This window comes from Schistocerca serialis, unplaced genomic scaffold (assembly GCF_023864345.2).
Source record: "Schistocerca serialis cubense isolate TAMUIC-IGC-003099 unplaced genomic scaffold, iqSchSeri2.2 HiC_scaffold_1368, whole genome shotgun sequence".
Taxonomy (NCBI): Eukaryota; Metazoa; Arthropoda; class Insecta; order Orthoptera; family Acrididae; genus Schistocerca; species Schistocerca serialis.
Window position 1 is genome coordinate 19,353 of NW_026047589.1, and position 22,152 is coordinate 41,504.

The window sequence follows — 22,152 nt, forward strand, 5'->3', positions numbered from 1 at the left end:
GGAGGATCCTACCGACCAGCAGCAACTGTCAACAACTTTGAGTGTCACCGGCGATGTACAACAGCCGCCTCAATGCGACCAACATGAGGAAGTGGCGGGTAAACATCGGCTCCACAACAAACCACGACAACAAGCCACAGGTGGAAACAAACAGGAGAAAGTTGTTGCCAAACAACAGGTCACGACTGTCGGTCGGACGGAAACAGCAACACAGAAGGCCGATGACTCGACAACGATATCGGCATCTCAACCGACGGTACGGCGCAAACTCAAACCACAGCCTAATCTTTCGGCTTCTCGCAATCCATCGCAATCACAACAGTCGCAACAGGGGCAATCAGATTTGAAACAGAAGAATATCGGGTACGAAGTAGTACGTGACGAACCTGACGGCCGTCAAACCACAAGTGCCGGTGAGATCCACCCCCACAGTAGTAACGATTAATGGATACTTGTTTCGGCATCGTGACGTTGCGTTAGGACGGAAGGCCTCTATAAGTTGTTTTTCTCTTTTGTTCCGTATGGTTTTTTCAATGTTTTCTGTGCTGTTGTTCGTCTGACACGCTGACAGTCCTCAAAGTCTAAGTTCAACCTAATGTAGACATGTCTCAAGCCTATAAACTGTTAACCATAAATATTAACAAACTGCAATCCGACCTTAAAGTAGCAATGCTGCGGCAATTCGTTTACGAATCTGAAGCAGACATCATTCTGCTACAGGAGGTGGCAGTCAAAAGTTTTGATATTCCTGGTTTCCAATCCATTGAAAACGTAGCTCACGAACTTCATACAGGCACGGCCGTGCTAGTCCGTAATGGTATCCCCGTCACAGAGGTCGAAAAACTTGAATCTGGTCGCGGTATTAGCTGCAAAATCTTTGATGTCACTGTTGTAAATGTGTACGCACCCTCCGGCAGCAGTTACAAGTCAGCGAGAAGTGCCTATTTTAAAGATGAAGTCATTTATTTGCTTCGAAAGGACCCCGTTAACATTGTTCTAGGTGGTGATTTTAACTGCGTGGTACATCAGAAGGATCAGAGGCCACAGTTTAATTACTGTCATGACCTTCGCGAACTCGTCACCAAGGTTCGGTTGAAAGATACGTGGGAAATTCTGCACCCCACCCTGGTTAAATTTACTTTTTTTACCCCTACTTCAAGTAGTCGACTTGACCGGATCTATATATCGTCTCATATCAGCAACCGAGTTCTTGATACTGAAGTTATTCCAGCTCCGTTTTCTGACCATTGTGCCTATGCTGTCACCTTAAATCTCGACAAGCAACCAACAAAAAGGTTCAAAGGGCAGTGGATGCTTAACACTTCTCATCTTCAAGACCTGGAGCTCGAAGATGCCATTTGTGCAACATGGAATTTTTGTCTCCGCTCCATTAACAAGCACAGAACTAAACTAGAGTGGTGGACACACACAGCTAAAAGAAAACTGCGACAATGCCTGATCTCTTACTGCTATCAGAAAGCGACGGATAACAAGAAGACAACAGAATTTTATTATGCCCTTTTAAGAGAATTATATGACAAATCTCATGACTCCAATGTTTACGCTGCACAAATCCAACGAGTCAAAGCGAAGCTGTTAAGCATTAAGCACAGGCAATTAGATGGCCTAAAAATTAAAGCTAAGACCAAATCGGTTAGTGATAGCGAAATGACTTCCTTATACCATCTCATCAAACACCGTTCCAATCGTGTGCGGACCTTCGTTGACGAACTAGTTACCCCAACCGGTGATCATCTTGTGCACCAAAAGGACATTGTTCAGGGTTTTTATCATTATTATAGAGAATTATACTCAGAAGATCCACTTGATGTAAATCTGACGTCTGATTTCCTTCAGCCTTTGGGCAGTAACTTAACTGCAGAAGACAACAATGAATTTCTTGCCGATTTCGCAATTTCAGATGTCTTAGACTTAATTGTCGGTTCCCCTGCAAACAAATCCCCTGGTCCAGATGGTCTCCCCAAAGAATTCTATCACAAATTTTGGCATGTCGTTGGACCCACCCTCACAGAAATTATTAACGAAGTCTTTCGAGGCCACAGAATACCGGACGAGTTGAAAGAAGGTAGAACAGTGCTCATACCGAAACAAAGAGGCCACAGGCAAATTGATAACTTCCGGCCTATCATGCTGTTAAATTTTGATTATAAGACTATTGCCAGAGCGATAAACAGTAGATTAATCTTGATAGCCCGGCATGTCATTAAGAATCATCAGTCTTGCATCCCTGGCAGAAGCGTAATGACCACAATCGCTGACATCAGGGACGTAATTTCGATCACGGCGGCGACCAACATCAACTGTGCCCTACTGTTTGTCGACCTTTCTAAGGCTTTTGATCGTGTGAGTCACCGTTACATCCTCCAGATCATGGAAAGGATTGGATTAGATAACACAGTAGTAACCTTACTCCGCAATGTCATCACAGGCATTACCACCCGATTGTGTGTTAACGGCCAGTCGACAATACCGATTACACTTATGAGAGGGGTCCCACAGGGAAGTCCTCTCTCGATGTTGCTCTTTGCCTTTTCTCTGGAACCTCTCCTCAGGAAACTGGAGTCCACATTACCAGGTCTCTCTATATCAAAAGCTTGTTTTGCAGTGCGTGCCTATGCCGATGACGTCACAGCAGTTATTCGTTGTGTAAACGACGTAAAGACGATTAAAACGGAAATCGACAAATACAGTAAGGTGTCTGGAGCTAAACTCAATGAAGGAAAATGCAAACTGGTTAACTTGAGAGGTCTTGAACATGTATCCATACCCTGGGCCCAAAAAGTGGACAATCCTAAGTCACTAGGTATTATCGTCGACAAATGTCCTCTTAAAATGGCGGCGAAAAACTGGAAAGCTGTTACGAACAGTATGCATGGTCTCATTGTTGAAAACAACTGGCGCTCTGCGAACTTGATAGAAAGGATCAAGATAGTCAATATATGTATTTTCTCCAAAGCATACTACTTGGCACAAGTATTTCCCATACCTAAAGTTCAGGCCAGAAAAATGTTGCAAATAGCTAGTAGATTCGTGTGGAAAGGGAACATTTTTAAACTCGACAGTGCCACGCTAACAAAATCACGACCCGACGGCGGGCTAGGGCTCACTGACATCCATAAAAAAGCCAATGCCCTTTTTCTGAAACGCACTTCGCGCCTAGTATACAGTCACGACCCAAACATAACTGCAAGTCTGTTCCACGTCCTTCGCCCTGGAAACATACACCCGCCCGTCGACATCAGCAACATAAACTTCCAGCTGAAACATGTACGAGAATATTTCATTGAAACAAGTTATGTAGGCGAAAGCATCTTACAAAACTCGCACTTGACAACGAATGAAGTCATGCAGAAATGGTCTAAGATGCGTCAATGTAATACAATTGAGGCAAAAAATCCATCTTGTAACTGGAAGACCCTATGGAGGAACATTAGTCTTAAGATTCATACATGGGATGTTGCATCAACTTGGTACCAGGTGGTGAATGATACCATCGCCACTAATGTCAAATTACACAGAATAGGCTTACATCCCTCTGATAAATGTGTTAAGTGTGGTTTAATTGACACTTTGCTTCATCGTTTCACCTGCTGCGGACACTTAAACAACTGGCGATGGGTGAGGGAAAAACTCGCACTATTATCGAGAAGCTCGCCAGCGAGTATCTCGACCACTATCATCACGAACCCAGATACGGACTACTATCCTATGGCTAAGAATACTACAATGATGTGGATATTGGCAAATTATGTGCATTATACGATCACCAGACGGGACGGCGACAACCTAGTTGAATTTTTGGCATACATGCATACTGCTTATTGGAGAATAAAACAAACGGGCAACTTGACAAAAATCTTTGGCAATATGTTGGACATTGTTTTTGAAAAACAAGGGATCGGTTAGTCTGTTGCTGCTGCAGCAGCCCCTCTCATCTGCCTCTACCGAGCAGACAATTGTGACGAGTTCCAGTCTCAGCGTCCGTCATGTTCAAATTGATCTCAGATACACAGTGACAACGATATTCAAAAAAAAAAAAAAAAAAAAAAAAAAAAAAAAAAAAAAAAAAAAAAAAAAAAAAAAAAAAAAAAAAAAAGTGGTGGAGTGTCTGCTATAAAAAAAAAAAAAAAAAAAAAAAAAAAAAAGTGGTTAAAAAAACAAAAAAAAAAAAAAAACAGTGGTTAAGGCGTAAAAGAAACAAAAAAAAAAAAAAGTGGTTAAGAAAAAAAAAAAACAGTGGCAGAGCGCTGGTCTAGTAAACCAGAGGTAAAGAAAATAAAAAAAAAAAAAAAAAAAAAAGTGGTTAAGGCGTCTGACTTTATAAAAAAAAAAAAAAAAAAAAAAAAAAAAGTGGTTAAGGCGTCTGTAAAATGAAAAGAAAAAAAAAAAAAAAAGTGGTTAAGGCGTGTGACTAAAAAAAAAAAAAAAAGTGGTTAAGGCGTCTGACTCGAAATCAGATTCCCTCTGGGAGCGTAGGTTCGAATCCTACCGGCTGCGTGCGATTTTGCGTACAGAGGAGCAAACATTTTCGCACACATGTGACATGCGTGGGCGAATGCGGGTGCAAACCAGTGACGCCATTCTCAACAAGACGAAAATTTCCGTTTTAAGAATACTGAGTTTTCGCGACGACCGCTGCTTACTGTGGCTATCGGTTCACCTCACACTGACACTGACGCTGGGACTGCAGAAAGCCGTCGCTGAGATCGTGAGTTCACAGATGTGCTCGAAAGTGATGGACAGAGCGAACATTTCATTTTCTTTTTAAGAATCGCAATTTCCATCACTCGAGTGCGGCCAAAGCAGTGGTGCAGCGTTTCTTTTCTTAAGATCTCGCAGCTGCTTGGAGGTATGTCGATCGTTTTAAGACGACAGAAAACTAGCGTCAGCGGTGCGTCAGTGGGAAGTCGGTGAAGTCGCCATCGGAGCCATAAGCCAGTAATTACGACATACGAATCACTCGCGCACCGCGCAGCTGTACGATAATGCTCGTGCGTGGGCCCGCATAGCTGAGTCGGTAGAGCGCTAGGTTTTCAACCAAAGGGTCCTGGGTTCAAGTCCCTGTCTGGGCGAAAATTAATACACTTTCGTAACGGCTAATGGAAACCCTACAGAAAAGAGTGAGGCCACGCCGTTTTCTGCCATCAGATTGCTTCTAAAGATGGCGGTTTCAGTTGTCGGGAGTCGCTTCCGCCACCGGCAGTCGTGGCCGAGTGGTTAAGGCGTCTGACTTGAAATCAGATTCCCTCTGGGAGCGTAGGTTCGAGTCCTGCCGACTGCGAAAACTTTCTCGCTCTCAAAAGGCGGACGTTCAGCTGCATCCTAGCAGTTGCGTCACTACTAAACACGTGGGTCACCAGCAATGTGCAGTGCTATTTGATCCAGGGCGCAGCGTTACAGTCGCGCCCAGAAGCCGCAGCTCATCTCCGCGTCTCACAGCCGTCCACCTGGTGTTAGTACAAGTGTCGCCTCACTGGGCAGTGCAGATGTGTCCATTTTAGCTTGCAGACGATGACGTGTAGCAATTTATGAGCTAACGCAAGTCGTATGTTTTACCGTGTGTATCTGCTAGATACTGCCTCTCATACGGTGGAGAGACTCACTCCTTCTTGTGTCTCGTTCTCCGCACACGAGTTGCCCCTGGCATCGATATAGCACGGGTTTTCTAGCGTCAGCGAAGTCAATATTACACGAATCGAGTCGACATGTTTGCTTGTTACGATGACGGAAGAAGAAGAAATGTGTGTGGAACTTCACTGCATCGGCTGCTCGCCTTTCAGCGCCCCTGTGTCTTATCAGACGAAGGTGACTGTGAAATTGGCAACGAGGCAGAGGTTAACGAACACATGCAAATGGCAACCTTCGACGTCAGCCGAAATAGCTCAGTTGGGAGAGCGTTAGACTGAAGATCTAAAGGTCCCTGGTTCGATCCCGGGTTTCGGCAGGTATTCGTTTTGATGCGACGCCAATGGAATTACTCTGCGTTTGTGATAATGCAACTACCGCTGACAACAAAAATGACTCTCTCCTGTAGCTGTTCTGGTTGTCTAGTGCATGCCAAAAGAGGAACTCACTAGACAACTAACTCCCCTAGAAGCAAAAGAATTAAAAATATCCTACCGACTGCATTCCTTTTTCTGTGTCAGGTGGTGAAGAACGTCTTCAACGGAACCGTGAAATGAGCGAAAGCGTGGGAAACATTGCATTCGAAATGCTTGTGAATTTTCCAATTGCCCAGTGAGTGTCGACAAAACACGTAAATTCTCTGCTCCGACGTATGAGGCGTAACAACTAGTGCAATTTGTTGTTGCATCGTGTGCCAGCAGTCTTCGAGAGTGTGTTACGAGCTTAGCGTGATAAGTTTGTAGACAGCATGTAGGCGACGTTTTATTAGTAACGGCCCCATACAGCGATTGCACAACAGTAAAGGACATGAGTCAATGTATAGTTGTGCATTGTGGGAGGTTTTGCAGCCTCGTCTGAGCCCGGATAGCTCAGTTGGTAGAGCATTAGGCTTTTAACCTAAGGGTCCAGGGTTCAAGGCCCCGTCGAGGCGGAAATTTTAACACTTTGGTAGCGATTCGTCTGGTAGCGGTGGAAACGCTACGGAAAATAATGCAGTTACGCCGTTTACTGACACCACAGTGCTTTAAACGGTAGCAGTTGCATGTGTCGGGAGAACACCGCGCTAACGGCAGTCGTGGCCGAGTGGTTAAGGCGTCTGACTCGAAATCAGATTCCCTCTGGGAGCGTAGGTTCGAATCCTACCGGCTGCGTGCGATTTTGCGTACAGAGGAGCAAACATTTTCGCACACATGTGACATGCGTGGGCGAATGCGGGTGCAAACCAGTGACGCCATTCTCAACAAGACGAAAATTTCCGTTTTAAGAATACTGAGTTTTCGCGACGACCGCTGCTTACTGTGGCTATCGGTTCACCTCACACTGACACTGACGCTGGGACTGCAGAAAGCCGTCGCTGAGATCGTGAGTTCACAGATGTGCTCGAAAGTGATGGACAGAGCGAACATTTCATTTTCTTTTTAAGAATCGCAATTTCCATCACTCGAGTGCGGCCAAAGCAGTGGTGCAGCGTTTCTTTTCTTAAGATCTCGCAGCTGCTTGGAGGTATGTCGATCGTTTTAAGACGACAGAAAACTAGCGTCAGCGGTGCGTCAGTGGGAAGTCGGTGAAGTCGCCATCGGAGCCATAAGCCAGTAATTACGACATACGAATCACTCGCGCACCGCGCAGCTGTACGATAATGCTCGTGCGTGGGCCCGCATAGCTGAGTCGGTAGAGCGCTAGGTTTTCAACCAAAGGGTCCTGGGTTCAAGTCCCTGTCTGGGCGAAAATTAATACACTTTCGTAACGGCTAATGGAAACCCTACAGAAAAGAGTGAGGCCACGCCGTTTTCTGCCATCAGATTGCTTCTAAAGATGGCGGTTTCAGTTGTCGGGAGTCGCTTCCGCCACCGGCAGTCGTGGCCGAGTGGTTAAGGCGTCTGACTTGAAATCAGATTCCCTCTGGGAGCGTAGGTTCGAGTCCTGCCGACTGCGAAAATTTTCTCGCTCTCAAAAGGCGGACGTTCAGCTGCATCCTAGCAGTTGCGTCACTACTAAACACGTGGGTCACCAGCAATGTGCAGTGCTATTTGATCCAGGGCGCAGCGTTACAGTCGCGCCCAGAAGCCGCAGCTCATCTCCGCGTCTCACAGCCGTCCACCTGGTGTTAGTACAAGTGTCGCCTCACTGGGCAGTGCAGATGTGTCCATTTTAGCTTGCAGACGATGACGTGTAGCAATTTATGAGCTAACGCAAGTCGTATGTTTTACCGTGTGTATCTGCTAGATACTGCCTCTCATACGGTGGAGAGACTCACTCCTTCTTGTGTCTCGTTCTCCGCACACGAGTTGCCCCTGGCATCGATATAGCACGGGTTTTCTAGCGTCAGCGAAGTCAATATTACACGAATCGAGTCGACATGTTTGCTTGTTACGATGACGGAAGAAGAAGAAATGTGTGTGGAACTTCACTGCATCGGCTGCTCGCCTTTCAGCGCCCCTGTGTCTTATCAGACGAAGGTGACTGTGAAATTGGCAACGAGGCAGAGGTTAACGAACACATGCAAATGGCAACCTTCGACGTCAGCCGAAATAGCTCAGTTGGGAGAGCGTTAGACTGAAGATCTAAAGGTCCCTGGTTCGATCCCGGGTTTCGGCAGGTATTCGTTTTGATGCGACGCCAATGGAATTACTCTGCGTTTGTGATAATGCAACTACCGCTGACAACAAAAATGACTCTCTCCTGTAGCTGTTCTGGTTGTCTAGTGCATGCCATAAGAGGAACTCACTAGACAACTAACTCCCCTAGAAGCAAAAGAATTAAAAATATCCTACCGACTGCATTCCTTTTTCTGTGTCAGGTGGTGAAGAACGTCTTCAACGGAACCGTGAAATGAGCGAAAGCGTGGGAAACATTGCATTCGAAATGCTTGTGAATTTTCCAATTGCCCAGTGAGTGTCGACAAAACACGTAAATTCTCTGCTCCGACGTATGAGGCGTAACAACTAGTGCAATTTGTTGTTGCATCGTGTGCCAGCAGTCTTCGAGAGTGTGTTACGAGCTTAGCGTGATAAGTTTGTAGACAGCATGTAGGCGACGTTTTATTAGTAACGGCCCCATACAGCGATTGCACAACAGTAAAGGACATGAGTCAATGTATAGTTGTGCATTGTGGGAGGTTTTGCAGCCTCGTCTGAGCCCGGATAGCTCAGTTGGTAGAGCATTAGGCTTTTAACCTAAGGGTCCAGGGTTCAAGGCCCCGTCGAGGCGGAAATTTTAACACTTTGGTAGCGATTCGTCTGGTAGCGGTGGAAACGCTACGGAAAATAATGCAGTTACGCCGTTTACTAACACCACAGTGCTTTAAACGGTAGCAGTTGCATGTGTCGGGAGAACACCGCGCTAACGGCAGTCGTGGCCGAGTGGTTAAGGCGTCTGACTCGAAATCAGATTCCCTCTGGGAGCGTAGGTTCGAATCCTACCGGCTGCGTGCGATTTTGCGTACAGAGGAGCAAACATTTTCGCACACATGTGACATGCGTGGGCGAATGCGGGTGCAAACCAGTGACGCCATTCTCAACAAGACGAAAATTTCCGTTTTAAGAATACTGAGTTTTCGCGACGACCGCTGCTTACTGTGGCTATCGGTTCACCTCACACTGACACTGACGCTGGGACTGCAGAAAGCCGTCGCTGAGATCGTGAGTTCACAGATGTGCTCGAAAGTGATGGACAGAGCGAACATTTCATTTTCTTTTTAAGAATCGCAATTTCCATCACTCGAGTGCGGCCAAAGCAGTGGTGCAGCGTTTCTTTTCTTAAGATCTCGCAGCTGCTTGGAGGTATGTCGATCGTTTTAAGACGACAGAAAACTAGCGTCAGCGGTGCGTCAGTGGGAAGTCGGTGAAGTCGCCATCGGAGCCATAAGCCAGTAATTACGACATACGAATCACTCGCGCACCGCGCAGCTGTACGATAATGCTCGTGCGTGGGCCCGCATAGCTGAGTCGGTAGAGCGCTAGGTTTTCAACCAAAGGGTCCTGGGTTCAAGTCCCTGTCTGGGCGAAAATTAATACACTTTCGTAACGGCTAATGGAAACCCTACAGAAAAGAGTGAGGCCACGCCGTTTTCTGCCATCAGATTGCTTCTAAAGATGGCGGTTTCAGTTGTCGGGAGTCGCTTCCGCCACCGGCAGTCGTGGCCGAGTGGTTAAGGCGTCTGACTTGAAATCAGATTCCCTCTGGGAGCGTAGGTTCGAGTCCTGCCGACTGCGAAAATTTTCTCGCTCTCAAAAGGCGGACGTTCAGCTGCATCCTAGCAGTTGCGTCACTACTAAACACGTGGGTCACCAGCAATGTGCAGTGCTATTTGATCCAGGGCGCAGCGTTACAGTCGCGCCCAGAAGCCGCAGCTCATCTCCGCGTCTCACAGCCGTCCACCTGGTGTTAGTACAAGTGTCGCCTCACTGGGCAGTGCAGATGTGTCCATTTTAGCTTGCAGACGATGACGTGTAGCAATTTATGAGCTAACGCAAGTCGTATGTTTTACCGTGTGTATCTGCTAGATACTGCCTCTCATACGGTGGAGAGACTCACTCCTTCTTGTGTCTCGTTCTCCGCACACGAGTTGCCCCTGGCATCGATATAGCACGGGTTTTCTAGCGTCAGCGAAGTCAATATTACACGAATCGAGTCGACATGTTTGCTTGTTACGATGACGGAAGAAGAAGAAATGTGTGTGGAACTTCACTGCATCGGCTGCTCGCCTTTCAGCGCCCCTGTGTCTTATCAGACGAAGGTGACTGTGAAATTGGCAACGAGGCAGAGGTTAACGAACACATGCAAATGGCAACCTTCGACGTCAGCCGAAATAGCTCAGTTGGGAGAGCGTTAGACTGAAGATCTAAAGGTCCCTGGTTCGATCCCGGGTTTCGGCAGGTATTCGTTTTGATGCGACGCCAATGGAATTACTCTGCGTTTGTGATAATGCAACTACCGCTGACAACAAAAATGACTCTCTCCTGTAGCTGTTCTGGTTGTCTAGTGCATGCCATAAGAGGAACTCACTAGACAACTAACTCCCCTAGAAGCAAAAGAATTAAAAATATCCTACCGACTGCATTCCTTTTTCTGTGTCAGGTGGTGAAGAACGTCTTCAACGGAACCGTGAAATGAGCGAAAGCGTGGGAAACATTGCATTCGAAATGCTTGTGAATTTTCCAATTGCCCAGTGAGTGTCGACAAAACACGTAAATTCTCTGCTCCGACGTATGAGGCGTAACAACTAGTGCAATTTGTTGTTGCATCGTGTGCCAGCAGTCTTCGAGAGTGTGTTACGAGCTTAGCGTGATAAGTTTGTAGACAGCATGTAGGCGACGTTTTATTAGTAACGGCCCCATACAGCGATTGCACAACAGTAAAGGACATGAGTCAATGTATAGTTGTGCATTGTGGGAGGTTTTGCAGCCTCGTCTGAGCCCGGATAGCTCAGTTGGTAGAGCATTAGGCTTTTAACCTAAGGGTCCAGGGTTCAAGGCCCCGTCGAGGCGGAAATTTTAACACTTTGGTAGCGATTCGTCTGGTAGCGGTGGAAACGCTACGGAAAATAATGCAGTTACGCCGTTTACTAACACCACAGTGCTTTAAACGGTAGCAGTTGCATGTGTCGGGAGAACACCGCGCTAACGGCAGTCGTGGCCGAGTGGTTAAGGCGTCTGACTCGAAATCAGATTCCCTCTGGGAGCGTAGGTTCGAATCCTACCGGCTGCGTGCGATTTTGCGTACAGAGGAGCAAACATTTTCGCACACATGTGACATGCGTGGGCGAATGCGGGTGCAAACCAGTGACGCCATTCTCAACAAGACGAAAATTTCCGTTTTAAGAATACTGAGTTTTCGCGACGACCGCTGCTTACTGTGGCTATCGGTTCACCTCACACTGACACTGACGCTGGGACTGCAGAAAGCCGTCGCTGAGATCGTGAGTTCACAGATGTGCTCGAAAGTGATGGACAGAGCGAACATTTCATTTTCTTTTTAAGAATCGCAATTTCCATCACTCGAGTGCGGCCAAAGCAGTGGTGCAGCGTTTCTTTTCTTAAGATCTCGCAGCTGCTTGGAGGTATGTCGATCGTTTTAAGACGACAGAAAACTAGCGTCAGCGGTGCGTCAGTGGGAAGTCGGTGAAGTCGCCATCGGAGCCATAAGCCAGTAATTACGACATACGAATCACTCGCGCACCGCGCAGCTGTACGATAATGCTCGTGCGTGGGCCCGCATAGCTGAGTCGGTAGAGCGCTAGGTTTTCAACCAAAGGGTCCTGGGTTCAAGTCCCTGTCTGGGCGAAAATTAATACACTTTCGTAACGGCTAATGGAAACCCTACAGAAAAGAGTGAGGCCACGCCGTTTTCTGCCATCAGATTGCTTCTAAAGATGGCGGTTTCAGTTGTCGGGAGTCGCTTCCGCCACCGGCAGTCGTGGCCGAGTGGTTCGTCGCGCTTGAGACACGGAGCTACACGGACGTGCTGAGAGCGCTGTTAACCGGAAAGTTTGCGAGTTGTGATATTTGTGTTGTGTTTACTTTCTGTTATAAGTGCAGTGAAATTTTCCATTCATTGTTTTGGAGTTTCTAACCGTTTTCTTTGTTATTATTTAGCGGCCTCGACCGCTTGTTAATTTCTGATATGGCCAGGTTATTTCCCAGGAAAAGTACCCTCCGCTTTGAATTTGAAAAGTCAACCCGTCACGTACAACCGACATCACTGGAAATTCATGACTGGATAGTGGACGTTATTGGTATCAATTCTGATCAGGTGCACACTGCATATTACGACATGGAGCAATATTGTTTTTTTGTCAAATTGCTGAACCCTGTGTTGCTGGATAAGATACTAATGAAGCATGGCGGGCGAGTTGAATTCCGGCATCGGGATAACTCTGTAAGTACCGTCACCGTTACTAATGCCGACGTAGAATATAAAAATGTACGTATTTTTAATTTGCCCCCGGAAGTTGAAAATTGTTTTTTAAAAGATGTGTTAAGCAAGTATGGGGATGTCAAACAGATTCGAAATGAACGCTGGTCTAGCCAACATCGCTTGCAGTGTTTCAGTGGTGTTCGGTCAGTAGATATGCATGTGAAAGTCAATATTCCTTCCCATATTATGGTTTGCGATTACAGGGTTCAAGTTACGTACTCTGGTCAAACTTTGACGTGTCACATCTGCAATGAGAGTGGCCACATGCGTCAAGATTGTCCTAAACGGGTTTTCGTCTTAAAAAATTCCTTACAGCAACGGAAACGGCTAACGCTCGCGGAGATTATTACCGATAATCAAGCGGCAGCAAGTGCTACAGCCGGGGGTGTAGCTGCGTTGCATGAACAGGAAGTCGTGCGCATTGAGGAATTTCCAACCTTGCCTCGGACAAGTACGGACGAACCGACACTTGCGACCGGAGACACTGCTACCAACAAACGGCGTAGGACTTGTGACGGTAGTAGTTCTGAGGACGAAGCCCACAGTACCCCAGAATCGAAGAGACAGGACTCGCAGGAACGTAGATCTGATACTAAGTTCTTAAAAGGTTCCGTTCTAGTAGACGATATTTCCTCTGGCATGTCACATAGTGACATTTCAGCTGCTGTCGCGGCGTCGCAGGGGACGGATGGTCGGCCCTCCAACCAACCACAGCAACAGGTTCCGGTGGACCGACCGACATGTGAACAGCAGGTCGCTGCAGGGGTTCACCACGGCGTAGACAGTCGTGATAGTAAACAGACCACGCCTCTAGCTGAGGATGCCGAACAGCCAACGGCGGCGGCTCGCAACACGGCAACACAACAGGAATGTTGTCATAACACGGAACGCGAACATAAACAGCAGTCGGTGACGGAAAATGTCAACACACCACTTCCTGTGGAGTTTGATAACAAACGTGTTGACAGCGAAAGTACTTCCGCAGCTGGGTTGCCGCCGGAGGACACGGCGCGAGTGATTCCGGCCGTAGTGTCGGGACCGTCGTCGGCCGTTGACATTCCCCACGACCCGCCCACGCCGCCGTCTGCCGAGATGGCTCATAGTGGGCGCCGCAGGAACAGAATCCAACCAAATGTGAACGTTGTCCGAAAGAAAACTAAGAATAAAGATGCCGGGGGCAAACACAACGAGCATGACTTGGCTTCACAACCGGATAAACAAATGGAATGGCATGACGATCCGACCGTTGGCGATGATTAATTCCTCCCCCTTCCTGCATAGGTCTCAGTATGCCACAGGCATTTAAAATAACAACGTTAAATATTAACAAGATCCGCTCTGACGTCAAGGTGCGTGCTCTACAACAATATCTTTACGAGTCGGATACAGACATCGCCCTTTTACAAGAGGTGGCCTTGCAGCAAATAAACCTTACCGGTTTTGTTGCAATAATCAATTCTTCCCCAGAAACGAACGTGGGGACTGCCGTCTTAATTAGGGAAGGTATTCCGTTTGCCCACATTGAAAGATTAGAATCCGGTCGAGGACTGAGTGTCACTATTTTTGGCGTTACTGTTATTAATTTGTACGCGCCTTCCGGGAGTACTCGTAGAGCTGACAGAGCCCGCTTTTATAAGGAAGACATCATTTATTTACTGCGGAACAATCCTCCGCAGCTGATCATTGGAGGTGATTTTAATTGTGTATTGTCCAGAAAAGATCAGACACCGAATTTTAATTATTCACCTGATTTAAACCGTCTTGTTTATGATCTTAAACTCAAGGACACCTGGGAAGCTCGGTACCCAACTTTAGTGAGGTTCACACACATCGTTGGAAATTCCTGTAGCAGGATCGACAGGATTTATGTGTCTGAAAACTTAGTAACTAACTTATTAAATGTAGAAACTATTCCTACCAGTTTCTCAGACCACAGTGGCGTGGTTGCGTGTATCAACTTACAACAACAACCCACGCGCTGGTTTAAAAATCAGTGGCATCTTAATCTTTCATTATTAACCGACTCAGACCTGGAGGAGGCCGTCAGGCGTGCTTGGGAGCAGTGCCTCCGCACTGTTCCTGCCTTCCCTAGCATTATAGCATGGTGGACCTATAAAGCGAAGCCCAAACTGCGCAGGGTTCTTATGTCCTTTGGTATTGAACGGGCTACTGGAATTCGCAGGACAATGGAATTTTATTACTCCGTATTAAGAGATTTGTATGACAGAGCGGATGCCACGGCTACTAGAATAGGGGAAATTCAGAGAATCAAAGCTAAATTAATCAGTCTGAAACGGAAGCAGTTAGAAGGACTTAAGGTTCGATCCAAAGTAAAATCAGTACGCGCAGACGAAACGGTGGCCCTGTATCACCTTGTCAAGCACGCGAAGAATAGAAGGAGGGCTTTCATTGATGGACTTAAACTCGAAGATGGCACGACGGTCACAAATCAACGCGATATCGTCAGAGAACTTTACAGCTACTTTGTCAGGACTTATACTTCAAACGCTCCCCATGCAGACAGCGCTTCTCAACTCCTTGAAGTTCTTCCTTCGAGGATAACTGCAGACGAAAGTGAAAGTCTTTCTTCGGGTTTCAGTCACGAAGACGTTTTCGACATCATCTGCAGTTCCCCTACTAACAAGTCCCCTGGGCCTGACGGTCTTCCCATTGAATTTTATAAAAAGTACTGGCACATACTCGGAGCGAAGATCACAGACATGGTGAACGAGGTCTTGCAGGGGCAGTCTGTTCCAGGAGAGTTTAAAGAATGTAAAATTGTTCTCCTCCCTAAGACCAGAGGTGGAAAATCTGTAACAAATCTTCGGCCGATATCACTACTGAATTCCGATTACAAGATTGTAGCTCGTGCAGTTAAGATGAGGCTTCTGCCGCTCACTTCCAACATGCTTTGCAAACAGCAAACATGTGCTTTTCGGCGGACTATACTGCAAACGGTTGCCTTTTATAGGGATATTATTGCGCTCGCTGACGCCAGCAACGTACAATGTGGTCTGCTCTTTCTCGATTTTTTTAAGGCATTTGATCTTGTCAACCACACGTACCTACTAGAGACACTGCGGCGCTTGGGCTTCTTACCGTCCGCGATCGCAATAATAAAAAATGTAGCCATCGGAATCACTGCAAAAATTTCAGTAAATTCGCAACTCACGAAACGGCTCCTCATCGACAGAGGTGTCCCTCAGGGCAGCCCCTTGTCGATGTTGCTGTTCGTCATTTCGCTCGAGCCGCTCCTCACGCACCTGCAGGCGAAGCTTAGTGGTTTAACGATCTCAGGAGTGAAGTCCGTAACAGGAGCCTATGCGGATGATGTTGGGATTGTTATCAGAGATGAGTCTGACGTCACTGCGCTTGAAGCTGTCCTCAAGACCTACTGTCAGGCGTCTGGAGCACACATCAATGAACAGAAAAGCAAGTTTTTAAATCTGCGAGGCCTCGACCGTCTTCAAATTTCGTGTGCCACACACGTCAGTGAACTGAAAGCTCTAGGGATAGTGTTGAAGGCGTCAATATTAAACATGACGGCGGCGAACTGGAGGGATGTGGCTCACAAAATCAACGGTGCAGTAATTGATAACTACCACAGAAGTCTGAACCAATTTGACAGAATTACGTTGATTAATACGTGTGTTTTATCTAAGGCCTTCTACACGGCGCAGGTTCTTCCTATTCCTGCAGGAGTGGCTCAAAATATCATGTCAAAAGTTACGAATTTTCTATGGAAAGGCGAGATCTTTCGTGTATCTGCACGAACAGCAGCGCTACACCCAACGCATGGAGGGATGGGATTGGTTGACATACGGCGCAAAGCACTGGCTCTGTACGTGTCACGCACGGCGGCAATCATACAGGATGAACCTCATGGTCTTACGGCACAGTTATTTCATGCTGTCCGGCCACACAGTCTTGAATCTCCGCTGAATGTTCAACCTATTTGTTACCGGCTTAAACATATCAGAGAGTATTATCTCGAGTATAGCTACCTTAGTCACCAGTTACGGCACACTCAGTCCTTAACGGCAAAAGCAATTTTGGCGGAAAGGAGGGAACACGAAAGCCAGAATCCGATTGTTAGCAAATATAGTGGAGTCCAATGGGATGCAGTATGGCGAAACGTTGGTTCCACTGTTTTGAGCTCGGATGCTCGTACTGCGTGGTACAAAGCAGTCAATAATATCATAAGTACCAATGAGCGACTCCACCGGATAGGGCTGAGTGCTACCGACCTCTGTCTTCACTGCAACCTCACAGATACCGTGCTGCACAGATGCACCTGTGGGGAACGTCTCCACAACTGGAACTGGATTCAGCAACAAGTCGCACTTATCACTCGCAGTGTTCCCGCCAATGTCCACGCAATGATGATCTATCGGCCTGATTTTAAGTTTTACCCACAGACGAAAAATAATACTGTGGCTTGGTTACTGGGTAATTATTCTAGTTATATCTTTAACAAACTTGGGGATGATGATCCTGTCGCATTCAAAATGCATATGGAAATCGAATTTCACAAAACACTTCAATACAAGAATCATGGCAAGAACTTTGGAAATATGCTTAACATTGTATTCGAAAAAATGGGAATAGGGTAGTGAACCGGGAGTGTAGGGGTGGGTTGGGACGCGGAGCACCTGTAGTGCCGCGAAGAGGCCCCACTGCTTCTGCCTCGTGTCCTGACTTCAGCCACTGCGCCTCGGTACCTCCCTCCAACAGTGCACACGGATCACCAGAATACACTTGGATCCGAGATGACAAAACATCTTTTTGTTTTTTTTCTTTTTAAATTCTTCTTGAACAACTCTTCACGGTGGTCCCTAAAGGAGGGGATTTCGTTTAAAAAAAATTAATTAAAAGAATAAAGATAAAAAAAAAGTGGCGCAATTGGTTAACGCACGGTAAAAAAAAAAAAAAAAAAAAAGTGGTTAAGGCGTCTGACTTGAAATCAGATTCCCTCTGGGAGCGTAGGTTCGAGTCCTGCCGACTGCGAAAATTTTCTCGCTCTCAAAAGGCGGACGTTCAGCTGCATCCTAGCAGTTGCGTCACTACTAAACACGTGGGTCACCAGCAATGTGCAGTGCTATTTGATCCAGGGCGCAGCGTTACAGTCGCGCCCAGAAGCCGCAGCTCATCTCCGCGTCTCACAGCCGTCCACCTGGTGTTAGTACAAGTGTCGCCTCACTGGGCAGTGCAGATGTGTCCATTTTAGCTTGCAGACGATGACGTGTAGCAATTTATGAGCTAACGCAAGTCGTATGTTTTACCGTGTGTATCTGCTAGATACTGCCTCTCATACGGTGGAGAGACTCACTCCTTCTTGTGTCTCGTTCTCCGCACACGAGTTGCCCCTGGCATCGATATAGCACGGGTTTTCTAGCGTCAGCGAAGTCAATATTACACGAATCGAGTCGACATGTTTGCTTGTTACGATGACGGAAGAAGAAGAAATGTGTGTGGAACTTCACTGCATCGGCTGCTCGCCTTTCAGCGCCCCTGTGTCTTATCAGACGAAGGTGACTGTGAAATTGGCAACGAGGCAGAGGTTAACGAACACATGCAAATGGCAACCTTCGACGTCAGCCGAAATAGCTCAGTTGGGAGAGCGTTAGACTGAAGATCTAAAGGTCCCTGGTTCGATCCCGGGTTTCGGCAGGTATTCGTTTTGATGCGACGCCAATGGAATTACTCTGCGTTTGTGATAATGCAACTACCGCTGACAACAAAAATGACTCTCTCCTGTAGCTGTTCTGGTTGTCTAGTGCATGCCATAAGAGGAACTCACTAGACAACTAACTCCCCTAGAAGCAAAAGAATTAAAAATATCCTACCGACTGCATTCCTTTTTCTGTGTCAGGTGGTGAAGAACGTCTTCAACGGAACCGTGAAATGAGCGAAAGCGTGGGAAACATTGCATTCGAAATGCTTGTGAATTTTCCAATTGCCCAGTGAGTGTCGACAAAACACGTAAATTCTCTGCTCCGACGTATGAGGCGTAACAACTAGTGCAATTTGTTGTTGCATCGTGTGCCAGCAGTCTTCGAGAGTGTGTTACGAGCTTAGCGTGATAAGTTTGTAGACAGCATGTAGGCGACGTTTTATTAGTAACGGCCCCATACAGCGATTGCACAACAGTAAAGGACATGAGTCAATGTATAGTTGTGCATTGTGGGAGGTTTTGCAGCCTCGTCTGAGCCCGGATAGCTCAGTTGGTAGAGCATTAGGCTTTTAACCTAAGGGTCCAGGGTTCAAGGCCCCGTCGAGGCGGAAATTTTAACACTTTGGTAGCGATTCGTCTGGTAGCGGTGGAAACGCTACGGAAAATAATGCAGTTACGCCGTTTACTGACACCACAGTGCTTTAAACGGTAGCAGTTGCATGTGTCGGGAGAACACCGCGCTAACGGCAGTCGTGGCCGAGTGGTTAAGGCGTCTGACTCGAAATCAGATTCCCTCTGGGAGCGTAGGTTCGAATCCTACCGGCTGCGTGCGATTTTGCGTACAGAGGAGCAAACATTTTCGCACACATGTGACATGCGTGGGCGAATGCGGGTGCAAACCAGTGACGCCATTCTCAACAAGACGAAAATTTCCGTTTTAAGAATACTGAGTTTTCGCGACGACCGCTGCTTACTGTGGCTATCGGTTCACCTCACACTGACACTGACGCTGGGACTGCAGAAAGCCGTCGCTGAGATCGTGAGTTCACAGATGTGCTCGAAAGTGATGGACAGAGCGAACATTTCATTTTCTTTTTAAGAATCGCAATTTCCATCACTCGAGTGCGGCCAAAGCAGTGGTGCAGCGTTTCTTTTCTTAAGATCTCGCAGCTGCTTGGAGGTATGTCGATCGTTTTAAGACGACAGAAAACTAGCGTCAGCGGTGCGTCAGTGGGAAGTCGGTGAAGTCGCCATCGGAGCCATAAGCCAGTAATTACGACATACGAATCACTCGCGCACCGCGCAGCTGTACGATAATGCTCGTGCGTGGGCCCGCATAGCTGAGTCGGTAGAGCGCTAGGTTTTCAACCAAAGGGTCCTGGGTTCAAGTCCCTGTCTGGGCGAAAATTAATACACTTTCGTAACGGCTAATGGAAACCCTACAGAAAAGAGTGAGGCCACGCCGTTTTCTGCCATCAGATTGCTTCTAAAGATGGCGGTTTCAGTTGTCGGGAGTCGCTTCCGCCACCGGCAGTCGTGGCCGAGTGGTTAAGGCGTCTGACTTGAAATCAGATTCCCTCTGGGAGCGTAGGTTCGAGTCCTGCCGACTGCGAAAATTTTCTCGCTCTCAAAAGGCGGACGTTCAGCTGCATCCTAGCAGTTGCGTCACTACTAAACACGTGGGTCACCAGCAATGTGCAGTGCTATTTGATCCAGGGCGCAGCGTTACAGTCGCGCCCAGAAGCCGCAGCTCATCTCCGCGTCTCACAGCCGTCCACCTGGTGTTAGTACAAGTGTCGCCTCACTGGGCAGTGCAGATGTGTCCATTTTAGCTTGCAGACGATGACGTGTAGCAATTTATGAGCTAACGCAAGTCGTATGTTTTACCGTGTGTATCTGCTAGATACTGCCTCTCATACGGTGGAGAGACTCACTCCTTCTTGTGTCTCGTTCTCCGCACACGAGTTGCCCCTGGCATCGATATAGCACGGGTTTTCTAGCGTCAGCGAAGTCAATATTACACGAATCGAGTCGACATGTTTGCTTGTTACGATGACGGAAGAAGAAGAAATGTGTGTGGAACTTCACTGCATCGGCTGCTCGCCTTTCAGCGCCCCTGTGTCTTATCAGACGAAGGTGACTGTGAAATTGGCAACGAGGCAGAGGTTAACGAACACATGCAAATGGCAACCTTCGACGTCAGCCGAAATAGCTCAGTTGGGAGAGCGTTAGACTGAAGATCTAAAGGTCCCTGGTTCGATCCCGGGTTTCGGCAGGTATTCGTTTTGATGCGACGCCAATGGAATTACTCTGCGTTTGTGATAATGCAACTACCGCTGACAACAAAAATGACTCTCTCCTGTAGCTGTTCTGGTTGTCTAGTGCATGCCATAAGAGGAACTCACTAGACAACTAACTCCCCTAGAAGCAAAAGAATTAAAAATATCCTACCGACTGCATTCCTTTTTCTGTGTCAGGTGGTGAAGAACGTCTTCAACGGAACCGTGAAATGAGCGAAAGCGTGGGAAACATTGCATTCGAAATGCTTGTGAATTTTCCAATTGCCCAGTGAGTGTCGACAAAACACGTAAATTCTCTGCTCCGACGTATGAGGCGTAACAACTAGTGCAATTTGTTGTTGCATCGTGTGCCAGCAGTCTTCGAGAGTGTGTTACGAGCTTAGCGTGATAAGTTTGTAGACAGCATGTAGGCGACGTTTTATTAGTAACGGCCCCATACAGCGATTGCACAACAGTAAAGGACATGAGTCAATGTATAGTTGTGCATTGTGGGAGGTTTTGCAGCCTCGTCTGAGCCCGGATAGCTCAGTTGGTAGAGCATTAGGCTTTTAACCTAAGGGTCCAGGGTTCAAGGCCCCGTCGAGGCGGAAATTTTAACACTTTGGTAGCGATTCGTCTGGTAGCGGTGGAAACGCTACGGAAAATAATGCAGTTACGCCGTTTACTGACACCACAGTGCTTTAAACGGTAGCAGTTGCATGTGTCGGGAGAACACCGCGCTAACGGCAGTCGTGGCCGAGTGGTTAAGGCGTCTGACTCGAAATCAGATTCCCTCTGGGAGCGTAGGTTCGAATCCTACCGGCTGCGTGCGATTTTGCGTACAGAGGAGCAAACATTTTCGCACACATGTGACATGCGTGGGCGAATGCGGGTGCAAACCAGTGACGCCATTCTCAACAAGACGAAAATTTCCGTTTTAAGAATACTGAGTTTTCGCGACGACCGCTGCTTACTGTGGCTATCGGTTCACCTCACACTGACACTGACGCTGGGACTGCAGAAAGCCGTCGCTGAGATCGTGAGTTCACAGATGTGCTCGAAAGTGATGGACAGAGCGAACATTTCATTTTCTTTTTAAGAATCGCAATTTCCATCACTCGAGTGCGGCCAAAGCAGTGGTGCAGCGTTTCTTTTCTTAAGATCTCGCAGCTGCTTGGAGGTATGTCGATCGTTTTAAGACGACAGAAAACTAGCGTCAGCGGTGCGTCAGTGGGAAGTCGGTGAAGTCGCCATCGGAGCCATAAGCCAGTAATTACGACATACGAATCACTCGCGCACCGCGCAGCTGTACGATAATGCTCGTGCGTGGGCCCGCATAGCTGAGTCGGTAGAGCGCTAGGTTTTCAACCAAAGGGTCCTGGGTTCAAGTCCCTGTCTGGGCGAAAATTAATACACTTTCGTAACGGCTAATGGAAACCCTACAGAAAAGAGTGAGGCCACGCCGTTTTCTGCCATCAGATTGCTTCTAAAGATGGCGGTTTCAGTTGTCGGGAGTCGCTTCCGCCACCGGCAGTCGTGGCCGAGTGGTTAAGGCGTCTGACTTGAAATCAGATTCCCTCTGGGAGCGTAGGTTCGAGTCCTGCCGACTGCGAAAATTTTCTCGCTCTCAAAAGG

At 47.4% G+C, this 22,152-nt stretch overlaps 20 non-coding genes across 20 annotated transcripts; all 20 read left to right on the forward strand.

Annotated features, from left to right (window-relative positions):
• Positions 1-5,220: 5,220 nt before the first annotated feature.
• On the forward strand, positions 5,221-5,302 carry Trnas-uga (transfer RNA serine (anticodon UGA)). Its single transcript has one exon. It is a non-coding gene; the product is annotated as a tRNA-Ser (tRNA).
• A 590-nt stretch (positions 5,303-5,892) lies between these two features.
• Positions 5,893-5,965, forward strand: Trnaf-gaa (transfer RNA phenylalanine (anticodon GAA)). Its single transcript has one exon. It is a non-coding gene; the product is annotated as a tRNA-Phe (tRNA).
• Positions 5,966-6,504: 539 nt separating this feature from the next.
• On the forward strand, positions 6,505-6,577 carry Trnak-uuu (transfer RNA lysine (anticodon UUU)). Its single transcript has one exon. It is a non-coding gene; the product is annotated as a tRNA-Lys (tRNA).
• Positions 6,578-6,715: 138 nt separating this feature from the next.
• Positions 6,716-6,797, forward strand: Trnas-cga (transfer RNA serine (anticodon CGA)). The gene has a single exon. It is a non-coding gene; the product is annotated as a tRNA-Ser (tRNA).
• Positions 6,798-7,499: 702 nt separating this feature from the next.
• Trnas-uga (transfer RNA serine (anticodon UGA)) lies at positions 7,500-7,581 on the forward strand. The gene has a single exon. It is a non-coding gene; the product is annotated as a tRNA-Ser (tRNA).
• A 590-nt stretch (positions 7,582-8,171) lies between these two features.
• Trnaf-gaa (transfer RNA phenylalanine (anticodon GAA)) lies at positions 8,172-8,244 on the forward strand. The gene has a single exon. It is a non-coding gene; the product is annotated as a tRNA-Phe (tRNA).
• Positions 8,245-8,783: 539 nt separating this feature from the next.
• Trnak-uuu (transfer RNA lysine (anticodon UUU)) lies at positions 8,784-8,856 on the forward strand. The gene has a single exon. It is a non-coding gene; the product is annotated as a tRNA-Lys (tRNA).
• A 138-nt stretch (positions 8,857-8,994) lies between these two features.
• Trnas-cga (transfer RNA serine (anticodon CGA)) lies at positions 8,995-9,076 on the forward strand. Its single transcript has one exon. It is a non-coding gene; the product is annotated as a tRNA-Ser (tRNA).
• A 702-nt stretch (positions 9,077-9,778) lies between these two features.
• On the forward strand, positions 9,779-9,860 carry Trnas-uga (transfer RNA serine (anticodon UGA)). Its single transcript has one exon. It is a non-coding gene; the product is annotated as a tRNA-Ser (tRNA).
• Positions 9,861-10,450: 590 nt separating this feature from the next.
• On the forward strand, positions 10,451-10,523 carry Trnaf-gaa (transfer RNA phenylalanine (anticodon GAA)). The gene has a single exon. It is a non-coding gene; the product is annotated as a tRNA-Phe (tRNA).
• A 539-nt stretch (positions 10,524-11,062) lies between these two features.
• On the forward strand, positions 11,063-11,135 carry Trnak-uuu (transfer RNA lysine (anticodon UUU)). Its single transcript has one exon. It is a non-coding gene; the product is annotated as a tRNA-Lys (tRNA).
• Positions 11,136-11,273: 138 nt separating this feature from the next.
• Positions 11,274-11,355, forward strand: Trnas-cga (transfer RNA serine (anticodon CGA)). Its single transcript has one exon. It is a non-coding gene; the product is annotated as a tRNA-Ser (tRNA).
• A 6,806-nt stretch (positions 11,356-18,161) lies between these two features.
• Trnaf-gaa (transfer RNA phenylalanine (anticodon GAA)) lies at positions 18,162-18,234 on the forward strand. Its single transcript has one exon. It is a non-coding gene; the product is annotated as a tRNA-Phe (tRNA).
• Positions 18,235-18,773: 539 nt separating this feature from the next.
• Positions 18,774-18,846, forward strand: Trnak-uuu (transfer RNA lysine (anticodon UUU)). The gene has a single exon. It is a non-coding gene; the product is annotated as a tRNA-Lys (tRNA).
• A 138-nt stretch (positions 18,847-18,984) lies between these two features.
• On the forward strand, positions 18,985-19,066 carry Trnas-cga (transfer RNA serine (anticodon CGA)). Its single transcript has one exon. It is a non-coding gene; the product is annotated as a tRNA-Ser (tRNA).
• Positions 19,067-19,768: 702 nt separating this feature from the next.
• Positions 19,769-19,850, forward strand: Trnas-uga (transfer RNA serine (anticodon UGA)). The gene has a single exon. It is a non-coding gene; the product is annotated as a tRNA-Ser (tRNA).
• Positions 19,851-20,440: 590 nt separating this feature from the next.
• On the forward strand, positions 20,441-20,513 carry Trnaf-gaa (transfer RNA phenylalanine (anticodon GAA)). Its single transcript has one exon. It is a non-coding gene; the product is annotated as a tRNA-Phe (tRNA).
• Positions 20,514-21,052: 539 nt separating this feature from the next.
• On the forward strand, positions 21,053-21,125 carry Trnak-uuu (transfer RNA lysine (anticodon UUU)). Its single transcript has one exon. It is a non-coding gene; the product is annotated as a tRNA-Lys (tRNA).
• Positions 21,126-21,263: 138 nt separating this feature from the next.
• On the forward strand, positions 21,264-21,345 carry Trnas-cga (transfer RNA serine (anticodon CGA)). The gene has a single exon. It is a non-coding gene; the product is annotated as a tRNA-Ser (tRNA).
• A 702-nt stretch (positions 21,346-22,047) lies between these two features.
• On the forward strand, positions 22,048-22,129 carry Trnas-uga (transfer RNA serine (anticodon UGA)). The gene has a single exon. It is a non-coding gene; the product is annotated as a tRNA-Ser (tRNA).
• Positions 22,130-22,152: the final 23 nt, after the last annotated feature.